A 20,896-nucleotide genomic window follows, 5' to 3' on the forward strand; every position below is an offset into this window, starting at 1 on the left:
AATCAAATAATTCTCACGACGTTTCGGCCACAACGCAAGCAGCCGTCCTGCTTGCGTTGTGGCCGAAACGTCGTGAGAATTATTTTATTATGTTTTATTTGTATTATTTTATTATTTCCATTCTACGTGACTTTACCGAAAGAACCAAGAAGAACAACAAAAAGCTTTGGATTTGCAAGTGCACGTTGGCATTCGCTCCATTCGTACAGCGCAAGGCACCTCCGATCAGCACGGTTGGCTACGTACGGTGCGAAACAAAGTCAGCATACATACAAGGCTACATCCTGGAGGCGATAAGCTTCACGGACAGTCCACAGAAGTTTTCGCATTTACACAGTTGTGCCGACACACGTGGCACGCTACTTATTCAAATGACATCTCCGAGATCTTTAACATCCGACTGTGAAGCAGACAGTGCGCAATATTAACAGTTCATACACCCACAGTATTCACCGGGGTGGTCGTGGGGCTCGTACCACAAACATTTGCAACGCGCTATCGCTCGGCCATGAAGTCAATCGATCGATAACTGTGCTCAGCGATCAATAAACACGTCCCTTTGCTCGCATCACATTTAGTAGCAACACATTTCTCTGAACAGAAAGGCACCAAATTTTGATTTAAAGCTTTCGTGACTGCAGGGATTCATATTCTTGGTTCTTTCGGTAAGGTCACGTAGAAGGGAAATAATAAAATAATAACAATATTAAACAAAAATTCTCACGACGTTTCAACTGCAACACAAGCAATCATCATCGACTGCAACACAAGCAATCATCATCACCTGACGATGATTGCTTGTGTTGCAGTTGAAACGTCGTGAGAATTTTTATTGTTTCATATTTTTATTATTTCCCTTCTGCGTGACTGCAACACAAGCAATCATCATCACCTGACGATGATTGCTTGTGTTGCAGTTGAAACGTCGTGAGAATTTTTATTGTTTCATATTTTTATTATTTCCCTTCTGCGTGACTGCGACACAAGCAATCATCATCACCTGATGATCATTCCCTTCTACGTGACTTTACCCAAAGAACTAAAAATAGAAAGGCACCGCTTAAAACATGTCAGATATAAGATTCGTAATAACAGAGAATTGTCCTTGTGTATTTCAGTGGCAATACAGCCAGTGCCTGTTAAAGTAGCATTACTGTAACTGGAGTTATAACAAGAACCGTGGGTTTATGCAGCATTGCGGAGCTGCAGCTATGGCCCACCGAGTAAACACCGTGTCCCGTAAGCACAAAATCACGTGTTCAAATTCCATCGCATGTGTAATTGTGTGAATAATAATCAGGGCTTAATCTGTCACCGAATATTTTCCGGGTCGCTGGTGCGGAGTGGAGTAGGCGGCACAGCCCCGGTAGCCACAGCTCTAGCGAAAGGTACACGGAGGACGTGGTGTGCCGGGTGTGAACATAGTTTTCAGAGTCACTGACACAGGGCAGCCCTGGCCGAAATTATCTGTATATATAAAATGGAAATTTGTGAATGTGTGTGTCTGTTCGAAATGTTTAGCGTACTTCCCGACATGCAACAAACTTGAAATTTGCCATGTGGGTAGCTTCCAGACTGTACACAATGCAAAAAGTATAAAAATAGACTTTTGTATTTGGGGGGGGGGGGGGGCGCATTAATGGATATATTTTGCACGGCAGGTGAGCGGTGACGTCACATCTGCGATGTCACCCGCATGCGGCAGCGTCACGCAGTGTGTCTGCTGACGTCACGCATCCCCCACCCACAACCCTCCGCGTATGCCGTGTGTTAATTCAAGACAAGAATCCAAGTCTCAGGCCAAGCCGGGTAGTCAAGCTAGTCCCTTATAGAATAAACCTCAAATAATTCACAGCCCTATGTGAACCAACTGCTACACGGAGGCCCCCCCCCCCCCATGCCATGTTAATCACGGCAGTTTCTTTGACCAAACTTTACCAAGCTGTCTTCTTGGTTCTTTCGGTAAAGTCACGTAGAATGGAAATAATAAAATACAAATAAAACATAATAAAGTCATTCTCACGACATTTCGGCCACAACGCAAGCAGCCGTCCTCAGGTGAAGAACAGGGCTGTCGGAAAGTCTCATTAAGACTCATTCAGACGCTGTCTTTCCGACAGACCTGCTCTCCACCTGAGGACGGCTGCTTGCGTTGTGGCCGAAACGTCGTGAGAATTACTTTATTATGTTTTATTTTTTTTATTTTATTATTTCAATTCTACGTGACTTTACCGAAAGAACCAATAAGATGAATCCCTGCAGTCACGAAAGCTTTAAATCGAAACTTTACCAAGCTGGTCAATGTGCGTTGGCGGAGTGAGGTGCTCAGGACCAGTTCAGATAGCCACGGCAGCCAGGGTCATCACGCAGCTAGTAAACTCCTGTGACCCCTCCAGCGCGCTCATGCTTCTTCATTCATCGCTTGACACCTGCAATAATTTCTGCTCGTGTCCCGCGATTTCTATTGTTATAATTTTACGAATTGTTTGACATTTTTGTGGATTGAATCTTTTGCTTCGCATCACCGTCTATAAATCGCTGTCATTCATCTAAAACGTGTAAATTAAACTATGTATTTTACCTGGTAAGGCCCACTGAGCTATATAGATATTTTTCAGAAGCAACCTGGCCACAAAAGATAGCTCAACAAAGTGGGTTATCAAGTGGAAAATGTATTGCAGCAAAGTACTCTCAACTTGTGTTTCTAAATGTTGGAGCGAAAAACCGGAGGACCTGGAGAAAAATCCACGCGACCACGGAGAGAAAGTGCAAACTCCAAATACATAGGAGTCAGGTTTGGGATTGAACCCACAACCTCCTTCATACCAGGAGAGGTAATTAAAATCTGGCTACAATTGTATTCGACAAAATGATATCGTTTGCATTCCAGCCCGTTCCCTCCACCTTCAATACACTATCCATTACTATGCTAGCTAACACATTAGTTCAAGTTGTGACATTCATTGTATAACTTTATAACTTCAAGGAATGTTTGTTTATGGTTGAAAAGACTGGCTACGAACTCCAAACCACAGACAAAATAACATCGCAGGCTCCCAAAACAAATCTCAAGGAATGACGAAATAATCCATGATAGAGGTTTTTTCGGGTTAGATCGCGTAAATACATAGGCGTAAATACGCGATCTAACCCAAAAAAAAACGATTTTGGATATTGGTCGCGAAAGCCCACGTGTTAAAATGACGGAATAACTTCATCAACTTCACCATTGGAACCTCATTTGCCAGTAAAAAATATGATAATTGGTTTTTTACCCTTTTATCTGGCAACAAAACTGACACCTTTTTGGGTGTGAACCAATCAACTTCAAGGACAGTGCATACATTATCAGAGTTATGTTTTTTGTTTGCATTATGACTGCAGGTATTGTGGTCAATGCAAACATGACTCCTTGTAAAAAAAGGTGTCAGTTTTGTTACCAGATAAAAGGGTAGAAAAACAATTTTCATCAACTTCATTACGGACAAGTGAACCACACCGTTAGTAGTCTATCGTCGTTGTAATTGCAATCACTTTTGAATCGTACACTACTCTTGCAACTCTTGTCGGCTAACTTGATTTAAATGTAGGAGCGGTAGGCGCGCATGACCCGCACGTTTAAATTCATACGTGGGCTTTCCACGACGAAACATTACGCTTCACAACTGCTTTATTTGGGGTTAGATAGTGTAGGATAAAAGTATGTTCAATTGGTTATCTGTGAAAAATAGCTTCAAATCAAGGTTTGTCAACGTGAGCCAACGTGCCACTCGATGTAGGTTGTTTTTCTTCTTATTATTATTCTTCTTCAACAAAACCGGTTACGTTGAAAAGCAAAGGAAAACGTTGAATGAATGGAATGTCTTGAACGTCACTGAACGGAGGCGGAGATGCACGACCAGACATGATTAATGTGCGTAGAACTTCACCAAAGTAGCAAAGTGAGAATACGCAAACCACCGGTGTTAACCACTTCACTATAAGAATTAACACGTCAGGGGCCGAAAGCTGTCATCATTAATCTCGCATATATTTAAAATCGATGTTAATCTGTTTCATTAACTTTATTTAAATGTACACCATTAACGTAAATTTCGATTTAAAGCTTTCGTGACTGCAGGGATTCATCTGCTTGGTTCTTTCGGTAAAGTCACGTAGAAGGGAAATAAGAAAATAAAACATAATAAAATATTTTATTATTAAAATAAAACATAATAAAAAATTGTATTATGTTTTGTTTTTATTATTTTATTATTTCCCTTCTACGCGACTTTACCGAAAGAACCAAGAAGATCATTAACGTATTTAATGAAAGATAATGTCGTTAACATGCGATGCAATGGAGACATTTAATAGACTGATGCAGCTTCTAAAAACACTGCAGCTAGAGCGCAACACAGCTGTGAAAATTCCCAGTTAATTCTTCAGCAGTGTGGCGTCTTCTAAAAAGGCACAATTGCAATCACTAATTGCACGGGGCATGATACAAGGCGATCCATTTATCGATGCCCAAATGATCGCCAACCCCACCACCTTGTCTTCTCAACAGCTGATGATTGACTACCGTGCAAGCCACAGTTTCACATCCCCCCATACCTGACAGAAGCGAGTGTAAATAAGTAATATTCAAAAAACTTTTTAAAAAACACGTTTATGAAATGTACCGCACCAGTAATGGAAGAACTCCACGACTCCAGGAAGTGGCCCCGAAGCTTGCCACAAAGTAAGGGGCCGTGGCCAATTACAGCCAACGTCAGTTGAGCGTGGGCAATTAGACCCAAACCGAAACATAACATATACAAATTAATATTAAGTTAATTTTTTTTTATTTTTAATAATAGAATATAGTATTGTCATCAGTATGACATAAGTATGTCAAGTTTGCAGTCGATACCACATTGGGAAGTGGGTTAAAATTGAGTTACAAGAATTGATGATACAATAACAACAGAGTTAAATGAAAACGTGTAAAAAGTTAAGGGCCCATCCATTTAGTAGCTACGCAAAACTTTGTCAAAAACTTGACTACCCCCCCCCCCCTCCGAATCCTATAGAACGGCCGATATTTAATACACGCAGAAACGATCAAGGATTAATACTATTAAGGTGTTTAAGCAAACAGACCGCCCACAGCAAGCTGCATTAAAGAATTAAGTTGCGTACCTTGGCCACTTATTTTGCCGAGCTGCGTGATAGCTGCAGTCAGGGCCACGTGGCACACGAAGTGACGCCTCTCCCACAGTCCCACTTCTACCTGCAGGACTTGTTGCCTCACAGCTGAACAAGCTGAATTGTGGCTCATTTGAAAGGCCAATGGTAAAGTGACGTAGAAGGGAAATAATAAAATAATAAAAATAAAACATTATAAAATATTTTATTATAATAAAATAACAAAAATAAAACATAATAAAATATTTTATTATGTTTTCTTTTTATTATAAAATATGTTATTATGTTTTATTGTTATTATTTTTATTATAGGGAAATAATTCTAGGGAAATTAAAAAATATAACATAACAAAATATTTTATTATAATAAAATAATAAAAAGAAAACATAATAAATATTTTATTGGTTTATTTTTATTATTTCCCTTAAAATAATCAAAATAAAAAATCTAATATTTTATTGTTTTATTTTTATTATTTTATTATTTCCCTTCTACGTGACTTTACCGAAAGAACCAAGAAGATGAATCCCTGCAGTCACGAAAGCTTTACATCGAAATTTAAGGCCAATGTAGACAAATTATTATCGAGGCTTTACCCCCCCCCCAGTACATTGTCAGTAGACCTCCCATACGCAAGCAACGCATTTGTGTTAACCCCCCCTTCCTCCACCATGCGTACGTACTAAATGGATGGCCCCTAAAAGTTTATTTTCCATATAATTACCTGGCTGGGGTAACTGTACAAGGAAACTGCTCTGGATTCAGTGGAGTATCTGTAAATGGTACAGCGGGGAATTCACGAACGAATCACCCCGTATAATGGCAATGCAAAGTAGATTAAGACTATTAATATAACAATAATAACAGCGTTCTTATCGTACATTTTGCACAGACACGGGGTACACACAGTAACATCTCTTGTTTACAGCTTTTAACAGGATGTTAGGGGCTAAAGGCACGGCCGTCTTTGTCTCTCGCCAAGCGCTGATATTTACACACCGCATCGGATACTTTTTTCAAGGCTGAGTCGACCTAGGGGCGGCCCAGGACCGGCTGGAATCGAACCGCGGATTAGCCGCGGTTCGTAGCGCAGTGCGCTAACCACTGCGCCACCGCTCCCCACAATAATGTAACAATAGAGTACAAAGACAAAGGTTCCCCTAACCCCGAACAGCCTATAACAGACTCTTGGGGCAAGTGCTGTTGGCTAGTAGCACACGCGAGAGGCTGGGTGGCCTGCACCACACACAGTCGCCTTCGTCTCCCTCGTGGCGATGTTTTACACATCGCACAAGCTACTGTGTTAGTTTGAGGCCGAGTCGACCTAGGGGAGGGCCCGGCACCGGTTCAGATTAATCGTCACCGGTGTTGGCCGTGAGCGGGAATCAAACGTGGGGTTGGGTAGCGTAGTGCGCTAACCACTGCGCCACCGCTCCCCACAATAACGTAATAAGAGTTACACACAAAGATAAAAAAAACACGGCAAACACCTATCACCTGTGTGTTGAACTTCATTCGCACCGTACGTAGCCAACCATGCTAATCGGAGGTGCAGTAACTTACCACGAATGACCTTGAGACAGACCCGCACTCAAAGTGTAACGCAAACAATTCAAACAACACGCTTCAACAAGAATCACGCCCCGTTCGATCCTTAATCGTTGCGAGCATATTGCAGTATTTTCACCCCAAATTTAGACTGCGAAACAACACGACTTACTACTACGCCTGCTGCTGATGCTGCCCGACTCCGACAACTCTCCTCGGCTCTTGTTCGTCAAATTCACTCCCTTCCCACCACCACCACCATCATCATCACCGACGCCCAAAGATAAACTCTCCTTCCCCATCCACCCACCCACCCATCCGCGGTGATTAACAAAGAGACGATCATCGTCATCATCACCAACCCCGCGGGGCTTGCTAGAGACGAGCCCACCACCACCACCCCCTGTGAACACGACCGTGGTGCTGGCCACCCACCCCCTCGTGTGCCGTGCCCGCCTTGATAGGTGCTCGCTAACAGCACTTGCCCCAACAAGCCTGCCCAGGCTATACGGGGGAGCTTTGTCTTTGTCTTTGCCCTGTGGGGGGAGCGGTGGTGGAGCGGTTAGCGCGCTGCGTTACGAACCTGGCTACCCGAGTTCGATTCCCGCTCACGGCCAACACCCAGTGACGATTATCTGAACCGGTCCTGGGCCTCCACTAGGTCGACTCAGCCTAAAATGAGTACCTGGTGCGGTGTGTAGTAAACATCGCCACTGGGGAGACAAAGGCGGCCGGGCGTGGTGCTGGCCACGGACCCCCTCGTGTGCCGTGCCGGCCTTTATAGGTGCTCGCTAACAGCACTTGCCCCAACAGTGTGTTACAGGCTGTACGGGGGATCTTTGTCTTTGTGCCTCGCTCACTCAAAACCCGGCTTAACCAGTCGGCCTGGTCAAAAGTTTGAGGAGTCTCCGAATCACGAGATTGCAGCTGAATAGGTAACAGATATCATCATATTATCCATCCTTACAAAAGGAGAAACACGGTGTGATTTCTTGCGCAGTTACGGAAAGTTTTCGTATTTAAACCGACGAACAAAAAAACAACGATCCATACAAGTTGCCACGGTTATCTTTGTATACCGTGTATATATATGAAAGGTAGCAATTCACATGATGTCCTTATGTACAGTAGTGCAGGTTTCGTAACTTTCTCGTGACCCTACAACTGGCCAGTATTTGACCCCACAATGCCATATATTATTTTATAGGGGCCGCAATCATTGACAGGTGTTTGGGAAAACGGTGTGGCCACCACCGTACACGAATAGCAGGTTGTTGATTGGTTATCAATAGCAGTTACAGCAAAAAATCCATTGTTGTAGCGTACGTTTATGCTACCGGCGCCGTCATCACTACTGGATCGTAACAAAGACAAAGAACCCCCCCCCCCGTATAGCCTGCACAGACTGTTGGGGCAAGTGCTGTTAGCGGGTGCATAGCTGTTGACCCATGCGGTTTACCCCGTATTCTTGTACGGGGGAAGTTTTCAGGTACAGCCGTTTCAATAAGGGCAACAACTTTTGTTTGTCTGTGTTTCTCCCTACGTGATGGGACTTTGTAGGATGAACGTTGAGATTTATAAGTGGCACGGGGTGACCGATAAGGTCTGAATTGGTCTGTAATCAGGTAGGAGGCACTTTTGACTTAAAACTTTCGTGACTGCAGGAATTCATATTCGTTGGTTCTTTCGGTAAAGTCACGGAGATAGAAGACATATTTGTAATGATTGCCGAGTCTATAACCTTCCTCTCGGTAGACATTGTCTCTGTGTCTGTATATATGGATGGCTTCATGAACAAATCTTTGTTGATAGCCAGTAGGCTTGCAAAGTCCCATCGTCTTAGAGAAATCAATTTCGTGTGAGCCAGCCGCATTAAAACAATGATCAGCCACGGCAGAAGTATTGGTCCTATCGTGTTTCAAATCTACCTTATGTTCACGAACACGGTCCGAGACATGTCGCTTAGTTTCCCCAATGTTACTGCTGCCACAGATACTGCTTAGTTTGTAGATGCCGGGATATTGCATGTCAGGAATCTTGTCCTTCACAAATGGGATCAGATCACGAATTTTATGTACTGTGTTAAATCGGACCTGGATCTTGTTTGTTCATGATTTTGGAAATCTTTTTGGTTTTCCCTGCTATGTAAGGCAAGGTGATGGTTTTTGATTGGATCCTCAGATGGCTCCTTCCTCACAGTTGGGGTGATGGCTTTGCGGATTGTGTCCTCAGAATATCCATTCGCTCTCTCATTTACACACCGCACCAGGTACTCATTCGAGACCGAATCAACTTAGGGGGGGGGGGCATGACCGGTTCAGATAATCGCCACTGGTATTGGCCGTGAATGGGAATCGAACTCGGGTCGCCGGGTTCATAGCACTGACCGCTACACTGCCGTAACACACCCATCAACACTTACCTCCAAACAAGCTGCGTTATACAACACAACCGTCCATTGTTCTATCATCCCCTGCGTTATGAAGACCTGCATATTAAGCCGTGACAGCTTGCGTGCGTAATTTATTTACACTCGCTGGTCAATGCCAGTATGTTAGCTAGCTGTGTTCTCGTCCAGGGTTGTAAGTATTCACATGTAGGATACAGTGATGGTGTGTGGATGCATCCCACTCCATCAACAAACCTCGTTAAGATCCGGCGGCATGGTTTGTAACCTGTTAGCCGTGTTCATCCACGATAGAGGTTTTTGGGTTAGATCTCGTAAATATAATTGTGTCGTTAAATTCACACGCTGTGAGTTTTACTCTCCAACATAACCGGTGTTGCTGTACGAATAACAAATTGGCACGTTCTGTTTACGTGACAAACCTTTTACTATTTGGCTGTGTCGGGTGGTGGCGGGTTTAACGACACATTTATATTTGCGCTAACCCAAAAACCTCAGTTGTGGATAATATTGGTCGCGAAAGCCTCCGACCACGTGCTCAACTACGTGTGTTTACTGTTCAGTCCCGTCTTGATAAGATGTAAAATTCATAAAATGTAATCATTAACGTCCTGCTGCTATATTTTAACATTGTATAAACTGGAATTAATAAAAAAAAATATTGCTGAATTTGCACAAGTGATGTTATTTTCTTCTTCTCCTAATATAAACATATTAAGTATTTTTTTTTAAATATAACGTTTACTGATGTTTGTTGGTGTTTAGTTTTATTATTGCTGAAAGGCTGGATGTTGTGTGGTGGTGGGGAGCGGTAGTGTAGCGGTTAGCGCGCCGCACTACGAACCCGACACCCAGTGACGATTAGCTGACCCGGCCCTGGGCCTCCACTAGGTCGACTCAGTCTCAAATGGGTTCCTGGTGCGATGTGTAGACATCGCCACTGGGGAGACAAAGGCGGCCGGGCGTGGTTGCTGGCCACCCACCCCCTCGTGTGCCCTTCTGGCCTTCACATGTGTAACTCGCAAAACAACATTTGCCCCAACAGTCTGTGAAGACAATATGGGGGATCTTTGTGTGATTGTGCCAGCCGTGGAACACGAACTCTTCTCTTTCTCTGCGTGTGTGTGAAGCAGCCTTTCTCGCATGACCTCAACATTATTTCAGTCACGTACTTCAGTCTCCTCTGCGCAGTTGCGTGGGTGGTCTCAAAAAGGGGGTAACACAACGCAGACTGTGCCATCATCTTTCTGTTCTGATAAAACCAGATTTGTCATTGGCAGCCCGGCTAACGACTGCTCTTATAAGAAGCTGCTGCGGTGCATTAGGTACAAAAATCATCCCACTCGATGGAGACATTGGCGGAGCCAGTGGGGGGGGGAGGTGGAACGTGCCCCCCCCCCAATGATTCGATCGAAATCCCTGATTTCGATCGGATCATTGGGGTTTATTAGTAATAAATCGGCATTTTGCGACCCCCACTGCCACTGTGTAGCATATTATTATATGCCAGGGACTCTATGAGATGATAGGGCAATAGTCCGAGTCCATAATTGGCAATAAGTAGCGGCAAAGCAGTTATAAGTGACTCAGAATTGCGCGCAGTTGCGTATACAGTCCACGACTTCCCTGAAGGCATCGACACCTTCAGCGAGTGCGATGCCGATCACACAACGCGGTTCGAATTCGACCCTCGATCGATGGCTGCGCCATCGCCGCACACGCGTCGAATAAAAATCAAGGGACAGGTCCTCACTTACTAACAACTCCTCTATCATTTTTCATTGCTGGAGGGGTTGACCTGAAAATCCTGGCTCTGCCATTGGCATGGCGAAATGGCATGATCCATGCCACACGTAAGGAAAAGAGATGTCCATTTGTCTCTTCACATGAAGGTAAAATATTGGTTTTGTCTACAAGCGAATTGGCCTCGCCGTTTGTTTAACACGCCTGACACTCGATGAGACCAGGGAAGGTCACAACCAGCCCCGAGTTTGCTTAACCAAATGTTGTTACTAAATTGTAGAGCCAAACGGAAGCCTATTGTCGTGTATATTAAACTATATATACAAGCCTGTGTATGGCCCTTTTGCGATTTCAAAAGTATTTCTGTACCGCGAGGAAGTACAGTAAAGCAATCGGAACCAAAACAAAAACACATTCACTGCTGGCAGAGGGTCTCTGCACACCGTGCGGGTATTGGGGCGGGTATCATGCTTATTAGTTTATCGTACTTCACGATGCTGGCAAGTGTGGCTTGGCAAAGACAGGGAGCACAGACGCGGGGGCAAAGACACAGAGTGCAACAATTCATTGGCAGCAATCCCCTCTGCTAAACAACACTGCGGTACCAGTCGCGCAGCATTTATTAAACCTCTGTCCATCGGTCGGAGCATTCACCAGGCTCAACGCCTGCTTATCTTCCGTTGTTCTTTGGTCACAGACTATTTTACAAACGCCCGGAATGCAATGTCGATTCTGTGGCATATTTCCTCTGCGAGTTAGACATCTCATCCGTCAGAGTTGGGAACTCTCAAAATAAAATAAAAACCCAGTGAAGCGAACCAAACCGTTACACGGCAAAGCGCGGCGTGGTGGCATCTCTCCGTAAAATCTGACAACGGCAGAACAGAGGTCGCAAACGGGTTTTGATTCCTTACCCGTACCCGGCCGCACCAGGGTCGCAAACGGGTACCCATACCCGGCCGTACTCGTACCCAACCGGGTACGGGTAGGGTACGGGTATCGGGTACCTGATTGCGACCTCTCGGATGAAGCCATGTTGCAGGCGCGGGTGGGTTGATTCTAGGAACTTGAATTGTGAGAAGAGACAAGACGTTGGGAAATGAGTGACAAACGGTTACTCACCAGTGACTCACGGTCTACCCATACCCGTACCCGGCCGCACCAGGTTCGCAAACGGGTACCCGTACCCGGCCGGGTACGGGTAGCCGGGTATCGGGTAGGGTACGGGTATCGGGTACCCGGTTGCGACCTCTGCGGCAGGAGCAGATGAAGGAAAAGCCCTCCGGCACCTTTCCCCATGCATCTCTCCTTCGCAATCTCCGTTCATCACTCCCTCTGTTCGTGAGGGAGCCCCTCTGCATTTCCTCCCGGCTTATATCTGTAGATGCTGATTGGTCGCTCGTACTGTAAGAACATAATCATTTAGCCGCATGGCCAATTACCACTGGACAAAAGGGGCAGTGACAAGAGTCAGTGGGAGCATTGTTGTGATGGTTACTATGCATTGGCTGCGGGTTACAGAAGGGCATGATTCATACCAGTGCAAACAATTAATCGATTCATGGATACATTTATTAAATATTCTTTAAAATGTTATCATCGTGCATTTTACGAGCCTCACGCCATGAGATGAAGGTTCGATTCGGAACTTTTGCAGAGCAGTGCAATGACCACTTATTTGAGAATGCTCTGTGAAAACAGATGTAAAGAACTACTTCTAAGAACCCTTTTTATCCACGTTACGGGGCATCACGTTCACACATTAATCTGTTACGGAGTAATGTTTGTCACATGACTGTCAAACGAATGCATTTCATTTATGCATTTCATCCTGAGAGCTGGATTTTAGCTAAATTAACAGCAAAAGCAAATTTGATGCGATTATTTCGTGCGGGCATTGGTGAACGGGCTATGCCTATCACAGCTCACTACACTTGGGAACCCAGTTTAAACACGATGGATCTCGGTGGTTAATTCGCCACATTCCTCTGAGTCACCCAGTCACCTCTAAAGGTGTAACAATACAAAAATAATGTGTGCAACACAGTGTGGACGTATAATAACATGTTTTCATGTATTCAAATAGAATGTAAATTATATGGAAATGTTACACAATTCAAGATTATATTGTTTAAGCTAATAAAACTCTTTTCGATTTAAAGCTTTCGTGACTGCAGGGATTCATATTCTTGGTTCCTTCGGTAAAGTCACGTAGAAGGGAAAATTTTTTAAAATTCTGTTTTATTTTTATTGTTTCCCTTCTATTTGACTTTACCGAAAGAACCAAGAATACTAATGAAACTCATTTGCAAGAGTAACCTGCGGCATTAAGCAGCCAGTAGGAGGCAATGCTCACTATGGATAATGCCCATCCGAGAAATTCTCAACTTTGGCAAATTTGGACTCTGACGCAATCACACGATGGCCGACTCTTGCATGTACGAACAATTTTTATTTGACCATTTAACGTCGACTGAGCTATACAGCTCTTTTTCAGAAGTGACATGGCCACAAATGATAGCTCTAAGCAGTGTCTTATCACGTGGAAATGTATCGCATCCAAATACTCTAAACGCATGTTTCTAAATGTGGACAGGAAAAACCAGAGGACCCGGAGAAAAATCCACACGATCACGGGGAGAGCATGCAAACTCAGGGTCGGGACCCGACCCATGACCTCCTGAATATCAGGCAAGGAAGTTAACATCCCGCTAGAGCGATGTAACTTTTATGCTCATGAAGTGACCCAAACTGCATGAACGAGACGGAAAAACTGCCCACGCGGTAAAAAACACAGAAGACAAAAGTGAATATATCTTTGAATCGAATTGCAGCCCTGCATGACAATTCGTCAAATTGCCCGGGGTGGTGGTGGTGGGTGAAGAATAATTCCACCTCTACTGATGTCTGTTTACAAATGCTGAGATGACTATCATCTACATTCACCAGGCCATTAAGCAACACGGTTTGCCATCCACATGTGCATGAAGTTCCATTCGGCGATGTTTGACAAGTTTTAAGACAGGGTTATATTCCGGATCTTTAAAAACGCTTCATGTAATAATGTCATTGTGTATCCAGGAAAGCCTAAAATGAGCCTCAAGACTTTTTTTCGGGAGGGTCCTGCCATGGGGACGTTTGGCCAAATTGCATTCACGAGTGTTTACGCCATCTAAGCTGAGAAAACTCTTGCATGTAATTATTTTTATGTTTTATTTTTATTATTTTATTACTTCCCTTCTACGTGACTTTACCGAAAGAACCAAGAAGATGAATCCCTGCAGTCACGAAAGCTTTAAATCGAAATGTAAAGAGATAACCTGCAAAGCTCCGTACAGATAGTGAGTGTCCAGAATTCATTGCTGTATGGTCATTGGCTGGCCACCTTGCAGCCCAGCGGGTTTAGAAGTTTCACAAAACTCCGTGATGAACCCTCACCTCTAGAGCACTGGACCCACACCTGACTCCTCACCAACTGCCTCTTCTACTCCTCATGTACAGCACTTTACACACACAGACCCGTGTTACAACTGGGTGGTGTTATGTGGCGCAAAGACGTGGCCACGAACGAAGAAGAGTCGCTGTGAGAAGCGGGCAGAGATGAGAATGCTCAGAAAAGGTAACAGAGGATAGACTTCGATGGTTTTGGCACGTGTTGCCAAGAGATAAATACGTCTGTGGGGACACCTGTGCAGGGCAGAAGGAGACGGAGGGTGAGATGGAAGGATGTGAAAAGGATGAGGTGGAATGAGATAACATACGTGACGAAAGAAGAGGCACAGAATCGAGGTACATGGAGAAATAAAATCTGAGTGGCCGACGATGTGCAATAACACTGGTCAAAAAAAAAACATTTTTTTCTGGCCTGGACTTTTGCAGCTGTTTTAGACTAATTTCAGGGTGCTGATTCCAAATCTGATCTCAGATTTGCTCTATCACATCATTTTTATGCTATCGGCATACCCCATTTTCATTGATTTTACCCGAAATTAACTCTGTCACTAATGATTGCAAGTTGTTGCGAGTCAGTGACTGCTTTAGTGTTAAAATATGGTGCTGTATTTTTAGGATAGTGTGTTTATAATATCATTTTATGTAGATATCCACATTTATTTAATATCTTTCTTCTGCAGTTTTTATTGAAAATGCAATATTTGATATCTCAAAAACCTGTGATAGACAAAAACCGATGCCAGATCTGGAATCAGCACCCCAAAATTACCTTAAACCCGTTGGAATACCTTATGCCAGAAAAAGTGTGTTGACCAGTGTAATAGAACTTCTGGCTAAGAAGAGGAAGTTACAGTTCTTTACATTGTGAGTGAATTCCAGTTGAATGTCCTGTTCATGTTGCAAGATACCAATACCTCATTCAACACAACACGCCTGACCTGTACGACTTAACATTCAAGTTTGCGGTGCATTGAATTTGCATGTGAACAATCACACAACTATGCTCATAGCCCTGGAAAAAAACAAATACTACACGTGGTGCGTGGCTTTTTGAGTTTAAGTCATAACTGGCTGTCATGTTTCCATCTACTCACTTCTAAATCTTTAGTAGTAATTTTTGTATTACTTTAGTATAAATACGTTGTTTTTTATGACTTTATGTGAACAAAAAGACACAAATTCGCCCCCTTTTTTCATTGAAAATAGGTACATTTCAAGATATCACTGTCCTGGTCACAAAAGCAAAGTTTGTGGTGGAATAATATCCATTTTCTATACTTTTTAGGCAACAGCAATTAGGACACAACACTTACTACCCAGGAACAAAAATTGTGCTACATAGTGTATAGTCAATAGACACGTCTATAGAGTCAGTAGATACTACTGTAGTCAGGTACTACTATAGAGTCACTAGATACGACTCACTATTATATGTAGGGTCTGTAGGTATATATTCCTACGTGGGGGTAAACATATTTTTGAAGGGGGGGGTCGACAATTTTCGAAAACCTTTTAGATCAACCATTCACCCCCCCACCCCGCCCCCCACTTTCAATAACTTCTTGGACTTCTGCAAGCCTCTTATAATTTTGTTTATGGATAAACGGGCAGACAAACGGCACGGCGGGCTTTCACAATAGCTTAGTGTTTGTGTTTGTAGAGGTTATGTTTTTAAGAGAAGTTTTGAAAGAGATTTTTCCCCCAGGCAACGCCGGGTACCTCCCACCAGTAAGTAAGTAATACATGTAATTTAACAGTCATGTAATAGTTGACCAATACACTTTTTCTCATGGACACTTCCTTGTGGTTTAACGTATGCCCTTGAAACGCCACTAAAAAATACTTTTCCTTTGTGTATTGTTTCTCAATATCAGTGTGTCACTGTGCGGAATGCATCACCAGGGTTAGCATGCAACATTCTACCGAGGAAACTTTTCCTCATGGGCATTTCCTTGTGGTTTAACGAATGCCCTTGAAACTCCACTTACAAAAATACTTTTACGTTGTGTATGGTTTCTCAATATCAGTGTGTCACTGTGCAGAATACATCGCCAGGGTTAGCATGCAACATTCTACCTAGGCAACTTTTTCTCATGGGCACTTTCCTGATGGTTTACAGCAGTGGTTATTACAACCTTTACTGCAGCCTTGCACACCCCCGTTTGATTCTCAATCGAAAAAAAGGTAAAATGTTAACAAATAAATAGGTTTAAAGAAACAAACTACTGTAGTTGTACTTACGTGACCCCGCTTAATTTGTCTTTCGATTATTTAGCTTGTCAAATAAATCTGGCCACGTCTCGCAACCCCAGAAAGGGCATCTCGCACCCGAGGGATGTGTGTGTGCACCCCAGGTTAAGAACCACATGTTTAAAATGTCCTTAAAACGCCACTTTAAAAAAAAAACATTACAGTACTTTTACCTTGTGTATGGTTTCGCAATGTCGGGAGTGTGTCACTGTTGAATGCATCAGCAGGGTTTGTTTGCAGTTTGGCATTTGAGCACAAGATGAATGTGACATCGGAGGGTATGTCTGTGTTTATTTAAAATATATATTGCGAGGCACGTGACAGTGATACAGAGCCCCGGATAATGTGAGACATGATAATTGGTTTTTTACCCTTTTATCTGGCAACAAAACTAACACCTTTTTTACAAGGAGTCATGTTTGCATAGACCACAATACCTGCAGTCATAATGCAAACAAAAAACATAACTCAATGCACCATCAGAGTATGAGAGCTCGGGGTAAGCATTGACACCATTGGAATCTCATTTGCCAGAAGAAAACATATGATTGTTTTTTTTACCCTTTTATCTGGCAACAAGTTGTGCTTGGTGTCTTTGAGTTGTGCGCCTTTTGGCGTCATCTGGTCCAACACCATGTGAGACTAGGCTCTAAGGAAAGCGGTCTCGGGTGTGGACCAATCATCTTCAAGGACAGTGCATACATTATCAGAGTTGTGTTTTTTTGCATTATGACTGCAGGTATTGTGGTCTATGCAAACATGACTCCTTGTAAAAAAAATGTGAGACATGTTTGGTGAGGTTTCGGACAAAGTTAATATGGGACGGCACACATATTTGTCGATTCCTCTGAGCTACTGGTGGTAAATTCCACAACACTATTGTTCGCAGGCAATCAGTGGCCCTCTGTGGCTACCGACCACTCTGTTTGTGTTTCGTTTGTTGTTGTCCTTCCCTCCGTACGGTTGGCGCGTGTAAGAGGCGACGAAATAAGTTAAACATAACACACAAACGTAGCGAGCGGGCAGGGAACGACGGTCATTATTAATTCCCTGAGCGGAATTTTAATTCGTGCCCTTCTGGTCAGAAAAGGTCGAGCGATCTTTACCGCAACGCCATGGGGACATATTTTGAAGGGCATGATAAATAAACTAATATAAAGATATATGTAAAAAAAATTAACCCGTAAAAACAAAGTTTTTCACTATAAATCCTTTATATGCGTGGCGGCTAGAGTCCTCTCGTCCTCTGGCTTGAGATGGCTGCCACCTATGGGTCAGATGATTGCCTGCCACCATTAAGCAATTGGTAATTAAATATAATTTTTTTTCTTCCTAAAAAGTGTAAAGTTATGGAAAAAAAATTTCACGAAAATAAATTGTCACGCACAACGAGTCTGTGTGCAAAATGTCAGTTCGATTGGATCACGGGAAGTGGGTTAAAAAACGACCGAAAGATTTGCACGGTCGTAAGCGCGCAAGCAAGCAAACTTAATATAAAGAATTTAAAAATGTACAACCCTTTGCCAATCAACTGCCGGATGAGGGCTTCTCCGTGCCGTGAAGAGGCCCTCATTGTAAGGGGGAGAAAAAGAAGCCACAAGCAGCAGTAACATCTCGGTGATTCATGAATGTTTGATGTTATGGAACATGCCCCCTGGGCGCTGTACTGTGAAACGTCCAGAGAGAGAGAGAGGACGGCCACTCTCAGTGATAAACCTACGGGGGCCGTGTAAGTGCATTGTTCATTGATCAAGCCCTGGAAATGTGACGGCCCTTGCAAAAACAATAATCCTAGCAGAGCCATCCTCATGTACAGCACGACACATACACAGACCCGTGTTATGTGGTGCAGAGACGTGGCCACGAACGAAGAAGAGTCCCTGTGAGAAGCGGGCAGAGATGAGAATGCCCAGAAAATGTAACAGAGGATAGACTTCGATGGTTTTGGCACGTGTTGCCAAGAGATAAAGAAGTCTGTGGGGACACCTGTGCAGGGCAGAAGGAGACGGAGGGTGAGATGGAAGGATGTGAAAAGGATGAGGTGGAATGAGATAACAGAACGTGATGAAAGAATAGGCACAGAATCGAGGTACATGGAGAAATAAAATCTGAGCGGCCGATCCCATGCAATAATATAACTATATTCTTAGGTTTTTTTCGGTAAAGTCACGTAGGTAAAACATTTTAATTAAAGTTAATAAAAGTAAAATAAAATAAAAAAATAATATAAGTTCATGGTGCAAGGTGGCCGTGTAAGTTCATTGATCAAGCACCTGGAAAATGTGACAGCCCTTGCAAAAAAAACAATAATCCTAGCAGAGCCCGGGACGGGAAGTTTTAATTCAAGACACGATGTGTGTCGCAGCGAAGTTTGCGGACAAAAGTTGCTTATTAAAAGACGCCACGTATCCTGCAAATGTGTCCTTAACACGAAGCCAGAGTGGCATTATCTCTCGCCCTGCAATCCCACGCATTTACCGTGACGTGATATAATTGCCCAGATTATAATCGTAATGATTAAGGCACCGCAATGTGAAACGCCACCACCCCCACCACCACCCCTCCCGGTTTAAACCATCATCAACGCCCTCGCCTCCGTCTCCGCTCCCCCCTTGAGGCAGGGCAATTACCCGAAACGTCATCCCGATTCAAAGACACCCCCCCACCACCCTGTTGCAGAGCCTTGGCAGGCTGTGTTGGGGGGCACGTGTATGTTAGCGAGCACCTATTATAGAGGCTGGGAAACGCACAGCGAGAGAGGGGGGTGCGGTGTGTGGCCAGTATACCACGCCCGGCCGCCTTTGTCTCCCTAGTGCTGATACACGTGTGCGCCATGCAGTCCACGTCGACTGAAAAACGGCCCTTTGCTCGAGTGTTACTCGACGCGAGCCCGACATCGACACAAAACGCCGCTCCCACAGAACAACATTCAACAGGCACAAGAGCGGAGGCTAAGACAAGGGACGAGACAGAGAGGACACGGGTGCACTGGAGGCGATACAGAAGACAGAGACAGAAGACAAGACGAGACACAGAGAGGGAGACACACAGAGGGAGACACACAGAGGGAGACAGAGACACAGAGAGAGACACACAGAGGGAGACAGAGAGGAGAGACGCAGAGAGGGAGACACAGAGAGAGGGAGACACAGAGATGAGACACACAGAGAGAGACACACAGAGGGAGACAGAGAGGAGAGACAGACACAGAGGGAGGGAGACACACAGAGAGGGAGACACAGAGAGACAGAGAGATGAGAGACAGAGAGAGGGAGACACACACAGGAGAGACACTCACGAGAGGGAGACACACAGAGGGAGACAGACACAGAGGGAGGGAGACACACAGAGGGAGACACACAGAGGGAGACACACAGAGAGGGAGACACAGAGATGAGACACACAGAAAGAGACACACAGAGGGAGGGAGACAGAGAGGAGAGACAGACACAGAGGGAGGGGAGACAGAGAGGAGACAGAGAGGGAGACACACAGAGACATACACAGAGAGAGGGAGACACACAGAGATGAGACAGAGAGACAGAGAGTGAGGGAGACAGAGAGGGAGACAGACACAGAAGGAGACAGACACAGAGACACACACACAGAGAGTGAGGGAGACACACACAGAGAGAGTGAGGGAGACACACAGAGACAGAGAGAGTGAGGGAGACACACAGAGAGAGAGTGAGGGAGACACACAGAGACAGAGCGAGTGAGGGAGACACACAGAGAGAGTGAGGGAGACACAGGTGCACTGTACCGTCCAGGTCTCCGCGGGCTCCACTCTCTCTCCACCTGCGGGGCAGCGACAGCGGCGGGGAAAACTCCGCGACTACGCCGAGTGGTGGCCGAGTGGTGGGGGGGGGGCGGTGGTGGGGGCGGTGATGTGGGGGGGCGATGGTGGAGGGGGGTGGCGGTGGGGGGGTGTCAGCGGTGGGGGTGGGGGGGCGGTGGGGGGGCGGTGGTGGGGGCGGTGGTGATGGTGGGGGGGCGATGTGGAGGGGGGTGGCGGTGGGGGGGTGGTGGGGGGGGGTGATGGGGGTGGGGGGGTGGCAGCGGTGGGGGTGGGGGGGGCGGTGGGGGGGGCGGTGGTGGGGGGGGGTGTGGGGGGCGGTGGTGGGGGGGGGGCGGTGGTGGGGGCGGTGTGGGGGGGGGGTGCGGTGGTGGGGGGGGCGGTGGTGGGGGGGGGGGTGGTGGCTGTGGGCGGTGTGGGGAGCGGAGGTGGGGGGAGGTCCTTCACGCTCCGCTGAGCCCCACCCCACCCACGCACACAAAGACAAAGATCCCCCGTGTAGCCTGTAACAGACTGTAGGGGCAAGTGC

At 45.1% G+C, this 20,896-nt stretch overlaps 1 protein-coding gene across 3 annotated transcripts in view; it reads right to left on the reverse strand.

Moving 5' to 3' along the window:
• LOC144731513 (hydroxylysine kinase-like) overlaps positions 1 to 20,429 on the reverse strand; it is a 34,930-nt gene extending 14,501 nt beyond the window's left edge. For 2 of the 3 annotated variants that reach the window (XM_078612622.1, XM_078612624.1), the window contains exon 1: positions 20,335 to 20,429. The gene's annotated coding sequence lies outside the window, so the exon portion shown is untranslated. Of the gene's footprint in view, positions 1 to 6,890; positions 7,013 to 20,334 lie in introns of those variants that run through there. The other variant, XM_078612623.1, reaches the window with a different exon arrangement.
• Between the last annotated feature and the right edge of the window lie 467 nt (positions 20,430 to 20,896).

The sequence above is a fragment of the Lampetra planeri genome, chromosome 39, assembly GCF_965212315.1.
Source record: "Lampetra planeri chromosome 39, kcLamPlan1.2.h2, whole genome shotgun sequence".
NCBI classification, from domain to species: domain Eukaryota; kingdom Metazoa; phylum Chordata; class Hyperoartia; order Petromyzontiformes; family Petromyzontidae; genus Lampetra; species Lampetra planeri.